Raw genomic sequence first — 15,104 nt, forward strand, 5'->3', positions numbered from 1 at the left:
AGAAATAACTATTCACTACTCTCCTTCCAAAATAGGTAAATTAGATGAAAGAGACAAAATATACATGGACTGAGATTCATTCTTGGTTTGATAAATTAAAAAAAATGTTTAATTTGTGTCTAAACTTCAGGATTATATTGTCAGAACTCTATTGTGGACAGATCAGGTAGGAGAAATAAGGTAGCGCAATCATTTTATTTGATTGTCTTCATAGTGAACAGGGTTTATTTCTGTTTAAGTTTTGTGTGGTATAATTGACATATAAAATGTATATATTAACCCATACATTGATGAGTTTGGACCTATGCATAAACCTATAATGCTCTCACCATGATAAATATATGAAACATATGCATCACTCCACATTTTCCTTGTGTGTGTAGTAAGATAACTTAGCATGAGATTTATTCTCAACGTATTTTCAAGAGTACAGTGCCATATTGCTAACTATATGTACTTTGTGGTATAGCAACTTTGTAGAACTTCTTCATCTTGCATATTTTAGCTTATTTGCACATGTAGAACATGCCACAAGATGTACTGTATTGCCAAGGATAACGCAACTCTTTTTATACTGACCTTGGCAATTCAAACAAGGATCACTGACTTTATGGAGAAAACTAGATTTCATATTTTATTCTTTGTCTTATGTTTCTTCCACCCAAACTTGCTGACACATTTTTGGCTGCTATAGATGATGCTATTAGAGGCTGATGACTGAGAATTGTGTTCACTTTCTTGGGATTGAGAGACTTGTGTGATTTTTATCATCCTTTACTTCAACACATGAATTTTTGGAATCATTTACCATCAGGGGCATCAAAGCCCTCTTCAACCCATGTTGAGTTTTCTGTTTGACTTTCTAAGATATTTCCCCTTCATCCTTCTTTTTGTTATGAGGAAGCCAATTCTCAGGATGGGCCCAACATCTGTTGCAATGCAGTAGAAAAGACAAATTCATTTTATTTCATGTGAACACTTCCAATAGCCAGCTAAGGAAGTTTCAGGATCCTCTTCATAGAATCTATATCTCTCTCCCCTGCCGACACACAGTAACTCAACATATCTCATCATTTTCTTGTGAGAGTTATTCTTCTGCTGTAAGGCTATAATCTTCTGAATCAAGAATCAAGTTTAAATTCTACAGTGAACTAATCTGAAACTGAATCCTGATCCAACCACCTGAATTTTCACTTACTCTAGCATCAAGGTCTGGATTTGATGAAATTGCCGTGGATTCACTGAGACTTCTTTCACAACATCTCTCTCTTATTACACAGAAAGTGCTTCCTTTGTCATTCACCAGGTAATTTGTCTGAATTTTCTTCTAGTCAGAAGTCATCTATTCTTCCCTTGAATTTCTAAAAAAACTCAAAATGAGGCCTTTGTGGCATTGAAACAAGTGAGTTTTGGAGAACGAGGGCCTTGTCCGAAGGGTGGGGCTGCCCCTCCTGCATGGCTTCTTGTTCCATCTTCTTGCTAGTCACACAGGGCCACTGACCAAAGAATGAGCCCATTTGGTGCACTGGAATGCCCCACCTGAATTTGCACATGTCCAGGCTCTGAGTCTCCCCCAGTTCACCCCTTCACCTTGAACATTGTTCTGGTTTGGACACAAATTCATGGACAATAATGAAACCCAGGAAAGGGCATGGCAGGTTGCTCGAAGGATCATTCAAGTGGGTGAAAAATTTATGGTCCAACATTGAGAGGAAAAAAGGGATGATCATATGAATGTTCACAAATGATTACATATTAATAAACAGATCAATTTGTTGAAAGCTAAAAATTTCAATTTGCATCTTCAGTTTTCACACACTATAGACAAGATGACATTAGAACATCCAGGAACCTAACATGAAATAAGCATCTAATATTCACAGTGGTAAATGATTCTATGTGGTGCTAACCTGATTTAATTACCTTCAAAAGTGTAAGTTTCATTCCTTCCAAAATCTACCATCGATTGCAAACCTAAGGAGTTAAAAGTTTGAATTAGAGAATAAAGTCATTACAAAATAAAAGTAATCAACAACTTACAGATCTCCTAAAGCAGTGATTCACACAGGATTTCACATGAAACTCCCATTACTGCTAATGAAATTGGGTAAGTTATAGGCTGAAATTCTCCCTTGCATTGATAGGTGAATAGTTCCCTGAGGTACTTACTTAGATGAGGGAACTTAATTTTCTCTACTAATTCCCTCTGGATGAAAAATAAGAAATCATGCTTCCCAAGTTAGATTTCTTTTTAAGTAGGTGACAAAAATTCAGAGTTACTGGAATGGAATAACCAAAGGCCACATTAGTGGGACACTGACCAGCTCATTTTTGAGTAGTAAGACCATTTCTACCGAGGTAGATACCAGTTGACCAAAGTCTTGAAGATAGTCTTGTTTGCAACTCTAAACTCAACCTATTCAGTTCATTCAGTCTTGCTTCTTTGAGATTCTAAGAAAGGGAACTATGCAGTTTTGCTCCTGAACTAGTTAATAAGAAATAGAAATTTCTGATTGCCTTAGTATGAACTGAATAGTTCAGTCATTGATTTAATTAGCTGCTTAGGAAGGAGAGCTCATGAAATTTTGTGTTAGAAACAATATAAGAAGATCATTCAAAGATTTACATAAAGGGATAGTACAAGTATAATTAAGTTTCTGGGGCAGAATATTTTTTTGTGTGTGGTTCAGAGGAAAGTAGCAACTTTGATTAGCATGTCAGTGTTTTTGCTTGATAATAATTATTATATCAATGTGGTTGTATAGTGACAATTACTTTTATCTTCCTATCCTCATTTATTGCAACTTCCTACTGTATGGGAAGGCCTGGGATTATTGTTTTATAATCAACAAAAGTGAGCTCAACTTAGTATATCAGCTCATTAGAAAAAAGTGGGTTGGCCCTCAAAAGTACATTTTAAATCAAAATGTATCAAAAGTAAGTATTCTAACTTTGATTATATGAATGATGTCACAGAAAGGAGAGGTTCTTAAAATATTTAGGCTAATCTTCTCCCTCTTACAGCCAATGCAATTGAAACTCAAAATGGGAATTTTCTAAAAATCATCACGCAGGATCTTAACATCAGAAGAGGTAAAATGTCTTGCCCATTGGTTAGTAACATTTAGAAAATGTCTTAAATAGGGTTAGTTTCCCCAAATAGCAAAATATGTATATGGTTAAATTATGCATTGCCACATAAATAGTTGTTATTATGTGCTGCTCAATGAAAAGTATCTGATGTTTCATATTTTGGTGAAAGCCTAAATTAAAGTGAATTTAAACATCATGGGTACATTTTAGATAATTATGTGACTTAAAAAAAAGAAATTTGCTATTTATTAGACATTAATAATAAATGGTATTTATAGCATTTTTTTTAATTTGCAATTACGTATTTGGAGATGTCCCAGTAATTGATAGAATAGTGAGAAAACATAACAACTGAACAATACTATCAACTAACCTGATTGATCTGATATTTAAAGGAGTCTCCAATAGCAGAATAGATATCGTTTTCAAATGCACATGCACTATTCATCATGATAGGCTATTCACTATTCGTCTAGAATCTCAGAGATTCTAGAATGAAATTGTACATGCATATACTCAGATCACAATGGAATTAAACTATAACTAAGTAAAAAGTAATTGGAAAAATCTCAAATATTTTGAAATTCAAAAACACTTATGAGTACACCTGTGTCAAAGGAGAAAACAACAGTGAAATTAGAAAATGTTTGGCATTAAATCAAAGAGAAAATACAGCATATCAGTACTTATGTGGTATAACTGAAGAAGTACTTAGAAAATATTGCAATTGGGAAAAAATAAATATTTCCAGTCAATCTTTGGAGATTAAATCTAAGCAACTACAAAAAGAACAAATACATTCAAAGCAGAAGAGAAAGAAAATAATAGAGCAGAAATCAGTGAAATTTGAAATACAAAAGACAGTAAAATGAGCAAAACTAAAACCAGTCCTTTGAAAAAACAATGATAAATCTAGCAAAACTCTGACCAATCTGATTAAGAAAAAAGATGCAAAGTGCCAATAATCAGCATGACATCACCTCGAATTCTACAGATATCATATAAAAGGGTAAGAAAACATCAACCTTGTGACTATAAATTTGATAAGTTAAAAGGACAAATGCTTTGAGGGAAACATCAAAAGAGCATAAAATAACTGCACATAAACTATATTTCAATAGACCTGATGAAATAAAAATGAAAGTAGAAAGTACTGGTCTAGTTAGGAAAGGAGTTGTTGTGTACCCCCTAGAAAAGCTAACACCAGTGGTTTTTTAAAACAATTTTGTTTTTATTTTATGACTCAGCACTGTGTGCTTTTTTTTTTTTTTAAGATTTATTTACTTATGCGTATAAGAGCTGGGGTATAGGCCAGAGGTGCAGGGGGTGAGAGGATTCACCAGAGACAGAGTGGGGAACAGAACAGGCAGATGGAATACACTGCTGAGGGGAGCAGTGGGCGAAACAGGAGAGGTCTGCTGCTCCATGTGGGTTGCTCCCTGGAGGGGAGATCGAACTTGTGCTGCAGTGGCTGCGGATAGCATCATAGGTTGCATCTCAACCCCTTGTACCACCAGGGAGGCCCCAGCACTGTTTTGATCAACATGATTATGCAGTGGTACTTAGACTTCAGTCTCTTAATATCTGAAAAGTGCAGTTATTTCCACACATCCTACCCCAGACCCCTCCACCCACCCCAAGACACAAACACACATATTATTCTTCCTTAACAGATAATGTATTTAGAACACTTAATTCACATCAATGTTTGGGTAATTTTTAGTACAAGAGGAGCTTTTGAATTTCAGAGATCTAAGTGTAATTTAGAGTTATGTCATAAGTGACATAAGAAAGTCATTTTCTTTGCCTACCCTATTATTATTTTCCTATTGATTTGAGCTTTAAGAATTTGAATAATTTGTATTGAAGTCAAACAGTCTATATGAAATGATATTTTTTGAGAGGTTTGAAATGGTCTTATTACTTCTCCACCTCATCATAGTTTTGGGCTCTGTGTGGTGGTAGTCAATCACTAGTACAAAGTAAGAATTTTTTCTAGTGTATGATTTAATTATTCATTAAGTTATTAGTTCTCCAATATATCTACGAAAAGAAGAAAAAACAGATCTAATCTTTGTTAGTTGGAGAGATAATAACCTGATTGGTATAATTTATCGAACACTTACATGTGCCAGTGTGCTTAGCAATTTTCATTCATTACTTAAATTAGTCCTCATAACATCATTAAGACATGAGAATAATTCCCAATGTACCACAAGGATTTCATACTAAAGACTAAGAAATATTCTGGCAAATAAATTAGTAAAACTGAGTGGGAAATAGCACCAGTGTTGGCAGTATATGTTAAGAGAAGAACACATTCAAATTTGCATTGTAGATGAGAGTATAATTGGTAAAAACTATTTTATTAAATAATTCCTAACATATATTGGGAACCACAAAGTGTTTCTTATTTTGCTAGAGGATATGCAAACCTAGGAATATACTCTAAAGTAGTAATTTTAGCTAAAGGAAAAAAAAAACATACCTGGAATTAATAGTATTAGATTTATTTGACTTACTGAACAATGTCTAATCATATTTAATATTTTCTAGTATACATATTTTATTTAATATTTGACAATTTAACAATAGTTGACAATATATAATATTTAGTGATGATGGTGAAAGCATCTTCACTTGAAATGACTGTACATGAAATATAATGCACCGTTCACATGTACACAAATATGCATGTGTCCGTATATCCCTGGATTAAATTTGTACTTAAAGAATAATGCACAGACAAGTTTATAGTTAGCCTAACTTTTAATTTTTAACTTTTCTCACCTCTTATGTTATATTTGGAATACTGATACATTGTATCAGTAATATATTATATTTCATGCATTCCTTTTTCCTGCAATGACTGTCCAGTCCTTTCTGTCTTGAATTAGCCTAATTTACCCTTTAAAATTATCTTTCCCATCCCACTGTCTTTGTATACCCTAAATATTCTATCCTGGAGTCTGATAGATACTTTTGAAATGGTCTCATTGTAAGGTTTAATGGGTGCTGCTCTCTCCACCTGGACCCCTTTCCAGCTCAAAGTCTGTTCTGTTTTTTCATAGTCCCAGGATCTTGCTAGTTCAGCATTTGGAGGCATCAAAAACTCAAGAACTATATCTTTATGTTCTAAAGTGCCAACAATGCTAAAATGAAGACAGTATGATTGCCCTTTTAAAAATTTCCATAATTTTATACTTTGGTTATAAAGTTTTGTAATGAGTAAAATATATGCATTTGAGCAGAATGAAATATGAAACCAGTGCATACTATTGTCTACCTATAATTGTGTCAACATCCCTCTTTAACCAGAAAGTTTTAGAGTCACCTAGAGAAATAACTAAGATACATTCCATGACAAACTTTTAATGCTTGTTTAAAGTCTGGGTCAGTTGATGAAAACCTACATAAAAAAGCAATGGTGCAGACCAAAAAGTCAACTCTATATGTTTTTGAAAAACTATGTTGACAGAAAGTTGCAAAGAATTTAGTCAAACCTACACTCTAAGAACTATTACAAAATGCAGTATATATAGAGTGCTGAGGTTAAACTTACTTGGCTTCTTGAAACCTAAGTGTTCTAAAAAAAATTAAGTGAAAGGAGGAATTAATAAAGCGTGTCAATATACAATGTATCAGTATTCCAAATGTCTAGCTGAGAAGATATCCTTTCATAATCATGCAAAGTATGCAGAGCCTTCTCTACCATAGACTTCCAGCACTGTTTCAATTTCCTGTGATGGTCGTGTTTTTGGAAAGCAATAACAGGAAAAAATTAAACGTCCTCACATTTCTGTGAGCAAGCTTTTGAGATGCACTGCAAATGAACAGGATGGGTAAGAAGCTGTTTTTTGACAGAATGGAGACTTGAATTAGGAACTGTAGACAACTCATTGCTGGGTATTGAGGAGGAAGACCACACAGATCCTGTACAGGAAAAGTATGTTTCTCTCGGGTGGTATTTCTCTTTCAAAACACCAACAATAGGATCTTACCTGACATTAAAAGTTCTGGAGGCCAAAAAGTTTATTTAAAGACACTGTTTTGACACCCCAACTGAAGGAATCTCTAAGAAGAGAGAGCACAAAGCTAAGCCAGAAAAACCACATAGGGCTGTAACTAAGTTGAAGCAAAAACACAACAGCTAAGCAGAGAACAGAATATTTTTTTAAGATTTTTTAAATTTATTTATTTATGCAAGAACTGGGGTACAGGCCAGAGGCGCAGGAGGATGAGAGAATTCACCAGAGACAGAACAGGGAGCAGAACAGGCAGACTGACTGAAATACACTGCTGAGGGGAGCAGTGGGTGAGACAAGAGAGGTCTGCCACCACGCCATGTGGGAATCTACCTGGTGGGCTGGGAATCAAACCCATGCTGCAGAGGCTGCCGACAGCTTCACAGTGCTGCTCTTAACCCACTGCACCACCAGGGAGGCCCAAGGACAGAATATTTTTGATCCTGAACACATATCCAGAAAACCATCAAAGGTAAATGTTATAGGTAAGAGCAATAAAAGGATTACCTTAAGAGACAGAAAGAAAAAAACACACATTTAGATGCACTGTTAGAAGAGAAAACAAACCAGGCAAGCAGTGAAAGATCTGAAAATTGAAAGGGAAAATCAAATCAGTGGCTTTTCTGCCTCATCCATCTGCCTGCACCCAGACAGCACTCTTTGGAGTCCAATAGAGTGAAACAAGATCAGGCAACTTCAGCAGAAATGCATCCTCTCCATTTTTAAAATAATGAAAACAGTAACAGAGGCATGACTAGGAACCAAATGGAAGAGGCACTTGGGAAATTGCACAAGGGACGGTCAGAGAGGCGGTGAATGGGAGTTTATTCATTGGAATAAAAATTCAGCATGGCTGGACCAGGCTACATGGATCAATGGTCTGGAAGAAATGGGTTGAAAAAATGTGAATTGGCTAATGATCACATTTGGTCAAGCAAAAAAAAAAAGGGTTCTGGACTGCTTGGGAAGATCTAGTTTGGCAAGGGATGTAATGAGACTGTTTAAATTCCCAGTCATGGCACAGAGTGTCTCTGCCACCACCCTCTGCTCTCCTCCATTCACCTCCCCCTGAGCTCCTCACAGGGCCCCTCTGTCTTTACAGCTGCCCCTTTGACTCACGTGCTCTACCGAGGTTTCAAGGGATCTGTGGCACCGTGGCTGTGTCTTCTCATCATTCCCTCCTGTCATTCTTTGACCACTGCTAGGTCCCACCAAAACTTGAGGCTTATTGGTCAGATGTGTGTCTTTACAAGGGTTATTCCCACTGGAAAAAGTTTTCTCTGCAAACGCCCCTCCCCCCTTCTCTATAACATCATACTTCTAATTACTTCCTTCCATTTATCAACATTTCAGGTAAGCCTGTGTGATTATTAGGTTATTTGCTTTTTATTATTTTTAATCTCCCACAAGAATAGAAGCTCTAAGAAAGCAAAAATCTAGTTCGTTCATCATTCAGTCCTAAGCAATTGGAAGAGTAATTACTCTATAATAAGAATGCAGTCAATATTTCTTAAATGTAGGAATTAATTGGCCAAACAATGATGAAACCAGCCTTGAAGCAAGGATGAGGAAGGGCAGAGACTTAGGTGAGGTCCACGTTGTGTCAAGGCACTAGATGATACAAACAACTCTAGTTTCATCATCAAATCCTCCATCACACCTAAGATGTCTCTATCATTGTGCCTGCTCTACACAAGCAGCTGAGACTGAAAACAATGAAACATGCTGTAGTCCTTTCACTATTGAGAGAAAAACCTGGGTTTTCCTTCTGATTCTGAATTTCATGTTCTACCTCCTTCACCATACTGACCTTTTTTTTACTCAGATTCTTTCCTTCCCTGACTTAACCAGCTCATCTTGCAACATCTTTTGTGAATTCCACTCTACTATCCTTCTTCCTGGAGGGACATCCTGCTTGATTATCAACTAGGCTTTAAAGAGAGAAATCCTTATATTTTTTTTTATTTTATGTATTTTTACATCATTTTTCATTTTTGCGCAATGTATGCATTTTCATCTTGATTATAGTTCCCATACAATTCCCACCCACCTTGTTTTGATCCTACACCCTCCCCCTATAGTGTCTCTGGTTTATAGTTGCTTGTTGATTTTGATTTTGATTTTATCTATAAAATTAAAAAAATAAAAAAGAATTCCTGATACAGACTGGAATTTACCCTCTGTACCTCTAGTTCCTGGCAACCATTGGTAACCTTTCTGTTACTATACACTAGTTTCTCCCATTCCAGAATTTCCTATACACAATAAAATACAGTATGTACTTTTTTGGTCTGAAAAAAAAAAAAAATGAAAATCCTTAGGCTGGAGATGCTTGTTATCACTCCTCTACATCTATTTATTTCTCTAAGCAATTTGATCTTTTAGGGCAATAATCATGTCTATTTCTCTTTTTCTTGCCCTGTTTCAGCCCCCCTTTGATGAGCCCCAATCTCTGCCCTGCTCCCAATTCCCTATCCTGCTGCACCCCTTCTTTCTTACCCTCCCTGCCCTCCAATTCCTTCTGTATCTTTATGTCCCTCTCAACTTGGAGCACAACTCTACATCAAGGTAGGCTAGATAATAAATCATCATGAGAAGAGGAGAAATGGTAATACCAGTTAATTGATAATTGGGAATTTAAAAAGGAGTAAAAATGCACACACCATGTAGAGGAAGTAAGTTTCTCTGAGGTATTTCTCATTCAAAAAACCAACAATAGGATCCCATCTGACACATGAAAAGTTTTGGAGGCTGAAAGGTATAAATAAAAATTACTACATGGCTCACTTGTTCATCATTTCACTCTCATGGATGGAAGAATAAACAAAACAGAAAAATTATTTAGAGTGAGTTATATTCTTGGCTGCTTCCTTCATCCATGCTTGTTGACCACAGCCTCATTCAGGTCTCTCTGGTCATCTCCCTGTGAACAGTAATTTACATAGTCTTAAGAGCATGTATTGCAAAGCAAGACACCCGAATTCATGTACTGATTTTGATTGTTACTAATTTATAATACCCAATTTACCTTTCTAATCCTAATCCCATCTCTACAGTGGGCTTATTATAATGCCTAATTCAAAACCTTCTTGTAAGGAATGATTAATGTGATATATGTAAAGTTTCTACCAATATGCCAGGCTCATAGAAGGCATTCAATAGCTACACTCCTTCCAAGTTGGAAATTCCACCCCTAGACCTTCAGAAATACCTTTTCCTTCCTCTTTGAAGAAAGTTTTCAGATCTTTCCAAAGACACTAAAGGTAATTTAAAATGGTATTTCCCTACAGGGGGAAAGTGCTATCTGCTTTATTTGAGAGGAAGTGTAGTTCCCTTAAATCAAAACAAGAAAGGACAGTTAGATACTGATTAACATGGGTAAACTCTGTGCAGTCAGTTTGTTCTTCCATTTCTAACATTAGTTTAACCTTAATGTCAAATGCACACCCCCAGGCCAAGGAAGACCACCCAAATCTCATCCAGCAGCAACTCCCAAGGTTAAGAGTGGTAGTGAGGTTACTAGTCACTTCATCAAATCCAGAAGTGGCTTCTCTTGGACTAGAAACTCCCTAACTCCAAAGACAACCATCTGTTCACGCCACGTACACTTGTGATATACTGGTGGAATATGACTAGCTAATTGCAATAACTATTCTCATTCTGAAAGGAGTCAAATGACCAATCTATAGCTCATTTTGGCCCTTAGAAATTCTATAATATTTTGGGTTAGACATTGTGTGAACCACCTATCATGAAAGTAGATTATATTCCTTGATGAGGCCCTTATTCTCTCTCCCAGAAGAGGTTCACTATTACATTATTCACAGCGACCTCCTACCTCCTGCTTCTGAAAGCTTCTCTCCCCTCCCCTACTACTATTCCTCTTAAATCCATATCAGAGGTGGACTTTGGGGAATGTGCCCTACATAGGGAATGTAACAGTTTACTATGTGCTTGTAGAAGCATGGGGACCCAAGGATCTTTTTTTTTTCAAAGATTTATTTATGCATACAAGAACTGGGGTACAAGCCAGAGGTGGGGGGTGGTAACAGGATTCACCAGAGACAGAGTGGGGAACAGAACAGGTGAATTGACTGAAATACACTGCTGAGTGGAGCAGCGGGTGAGACAGGAAAGGTCTGCTGTGCCATGTGGGTAGCTCCCTGGCTGGGGATCGAACTCATGCTACAGTGACTGAGAGAGCTTCATAGGTTGCATCTTAACCCCTCATGCCACCCGGGAGGCCCCCCAAGGATCATTTTGACAATGAATGTTAACATTTATTGGATGTTTTCTATGTGATAGAAATTATACTAAGCTATTTCATGCATTTAATCCTCACAATGACCTTTTGAAATGGCATTGTAATTATTCCTGTTTAAATTGCCCAGTGTTCCATAGCTAATTCAAAATGCGACTTGGATTAAAACCCTGTTCTTTCCTGATACCAATCTGAAATGGTTCCTTTATTTCTATTCTCTTTATACTTCTGTGTTAAGGGAGTGTTTCAGGAATTGTTAGCAGTTCCAGTGGTAGCTGAGCATAATCAATATTTTCAAGAAATGCAAAGGTAATTTTTAAGGCTCAAAGAATCAGTGGCTTTTTTTTGAACTAGGCTCCACATTTCTTTTTTTTATTTTTATTTATTTTTATTTTTTTACTTTCCTTGCTCTAACTTCATTTTTTTAAGATGTATTTATTTATTTATACAAGCACTGGGTACAGTCAGAAGCGCGGGAGGATGAGAGAATTCACCAGAGCCAGAGAGGGGAGCAGAGCAGGCAGAAGGACCGAAGGACACTGCTGAGGGGAGCAGCGGGCGGCAGGAGAGGTCTGCGCGCCATGTGGGACCCTCCTCTGGTGGCCAGGGAGCAGCTGGGGATCGAACCAGCGCTGCAGAGGCTGCGGGCAGCTTCGCAACCCAGCGCTCAACCGCTGCGCCACCGGGAAGGCCCGCTCCACATTTCTTTAGCACAATGATACTATACACACATACACAGTATGGATATTTTATATTTCAGTCCATTCAGATCCATGTACCAGTAACCACACCTTGCCTTAAATACATTTTTATATTCTTCCATTAAATATCTAGAAGTGGAATAGCTCCATATAGTATTTCAAGTTTTCATTATTTTGAGGACTTTCAGTACTGTTTTTCATAGTATCTGCATCAGTTCACAGCACTACTGGCACTACAGGAGGGTTCCTTTTACATCTTCACCAGCACTTGCTGTTTCTTGTCTATGTTGATACTAGCTGGTAATGAATGGGGAAGGGGATCAGTAGATAAATTGCATAAAGGATGTCTTACACGTTGTTAGATGGAAGTGGGATTTTGGTGGTGATTATAATGTTGTATACACAGATATCAAAGTTGAAACAATGTAAGCCTGAAACCACTGTAAGTTGATAAACCAATGTTACTTTAATAATCATAGTTTTAAAAGGTGGGGAGGGAGCAGAATGGACTGTGGTAGTAGAGGATGGATGCTTTGGTGGTGGACATGAACTATTGTCAAAACACCTAAATAGCTTGGGGGGGATCCTATACTTATAAAATACAAACAATGTTATAAACCAGTATTATCTCAAAGTTTTTTAAGTATAGTGTTTATAGATTCTGAGATCCATTCATTTTTTAAGATTTATTTTTATTTATGCATACAAGAACTGGGGTATATGCCAAAGGTACAGGGGAGTGAGAGGATTCACCAGAGACAGAGTGGGGAACAGAACAGGCAGGTCTACTGAAATACACTACTGAGGGAGCAGCAGACAAGACAGGAGAGATCTGCTATACCTTGTGGGTTAGCTCCTGGCTTGGGTTTGAATTCAGGTTGCAGTAGCTGGTGATAGCTTGATAGTCCTGAGACATTAACCCCTGCACCGCCAGGGAGGCTGAGGGCCATTCATTTCTCAATTACCTTTTTTTTTTCAAGACTACTTTCTTTGCCAACTTACTGAATCTATTTTTGGATAGTTGATGAAAAGCTACAGGATACACCATAAATCTGAGATTATCTCAAGATATTTTCAATATGATATTAATTTATTGGGCATTGACCCTTAGTTGGATTTCATAAGTCACTCAAACCTTTTGAGAGTTTTAACAAAGGGGCAAGGCCTTTAATTTAATCATTATTGCATTGCTGAGTTTTTATAGACTTTTGACTTTCAAAGTCTTTCTTATATCATCACTTATAGTGGGGGATTCAAAACAGTCAGTTTCAGCAATACTGCAAAACCAAGGATGTTCATAATTCTGCCACTCCATTCCACAGTTAATTCTTTCCCGAACTCATCACTTTCTTGAAATGTCCTATAAAATGTGGTCAATTTCATTCAAGACACACTAATAAAATTCTATTTTCCAACCTTTTTCTCTAGACTCTTAGGTTGAGAGGACAAGTTTATCATTTACATGATCTACTTCTCAAATTACCCCAGGCAAGTGTTTTACTACTCTATCACATATGACAAATGCTCTACCACTTTTTAATGCAAATCACCATATTTTCAGGCCACTATAACAGTAATGTCACATGTTTTAGGATTTTGATATGACAGCACACCATTTCCAATAGCAATTTCTGTATTACTTTGGGAAATATCTCAGGGGTCTCCAAGAAACACCCAGGTTAAATGATTCACTCAAAGGACTCAGAACTTGGAAGTCTTTATACTCTGAGTTACTACTGTGTAAAGGCACAAAGCAAAACCAGCAAGTGATTGTGCATAGGCAAAGTGTATGGAGTACAAGAGAAACTTTCCAGGGCCTGTCTAGTGACCCAGTACTATGAAGCTATCCCCAGCTAGTGCAATATGAGTTTGATCCCCTGCCATGGAGCTAACCCACATGGCACAGCAGACCTCTCCTATCTCACCCACTGCTCCCCAAAACAATGCATTTCAGTAGATCCTCCTATTCTGCTCCCCACTCTGTCTCTGGTGAATCTTCTCACCCTACACACCTCTGGCCTACACCCCAGTTCTTGTATGCATAAATGAATCTATCTTAAAAAAATAGAAAGCTTTCAGCGTTTTCTTCTAGTGGAGTCATCACACACTTAATTCTTCTAATTGTACATTTAGTAACACCTGTAAAAGTTGCCTACCAAGGAAGCTTACTTGAGTCTAAGAGTTTGGGGGGTTTTATTGGGGCTGATCTTGTAAGCAAACATTGCCTCCATGTCTACCACAACAACCTAACCACAGATCATCAAAACAAAAGCACCCACCAGCATTCACACTGCTTGTACACACTATCGGGACAAGCTGGTACAGACATACAAAACACTCTTATGAGTTAGAACACTGCAATTTTAGCAGGTATAGAAATTATCAATAATGTGTTAAACAGCATTCCTACGTCCTGGCAGTGAAGGAGGATTTTTTTTTTTTTTCTGAAACCAATGAAAAGGAATTTGTAGATGTTAGTGATATGATACATATTTTATATATATTGTGGGTTCTGTGCAATTCAAAATGGAAATTTGGGGGTAATAGTTTCTTCAAGAAAAAGATGACATGGTTTAGAGTAGGGTAGCCATAATGCAGTTTGAAAGCTGAGGAGGGATTTCATATATGTTTTGTAGTTAGAAGAAGTAACTCTTTCTTACAATGTAAGAAAATTCACTAGAGACATTTCTCTTGAAGGAAATATGATTTTTAGAGAAAGTCAAGATACTGAACAAACTTTTCTATATTTGCAAAGCTAGAAATTTGCAAAGATCTTGGGATTTATCCCTGGTAAATGTCAAGGGTCTTATGATATCTGCTCAATGTAGAAAACTCAAAAAATACAGATGTACCCAAATGTCACTGAGAAGTGGGTATAAATTACATGGATGCCACAATAGCATTTTTATTAAGCACTTCCAATTTCATCTACACCAATCTCTCTGTCACAGGCAGCAATATAAATCAAGCCAGTGTCCTCATATCCTGCTATCTCTAGAAACATCTATAGGGGTGATTCCTACA

At 36.9% G+C, this 15,104-nt stretch overlaps 1 pseudogene; it reads right to left on the minus strand.

Annotated features, from left to right (window-relative positions):
- Window positions 1-487: 487 nt before the first annotated feature.
- On the minus strand, window positions 488-14,311 carry LOC119258676 (E3 ubiquitin-protein ligase Mdm2-like; annotated as a pseudogene).
- Between the last annotated feature and the right edge of the window lie 793 nt (window positions 14,312-15,104).

This window comes from Talpa occidentalis, unplaced genomic scaffold (genome assembly GCF_014898055.3).
Source record: "Talpa occidentalis isolate TD23 unplaced genomic scaffold, MPIMG_talOcc4v2.1 talOcc4.5, whole genome shotgun sequence".
NCBI lineage: Eukaryota > Metazoa > Chordata > Mammalia > Eulipotyphla > Talpidae > Talpa > Talpa occidentalis.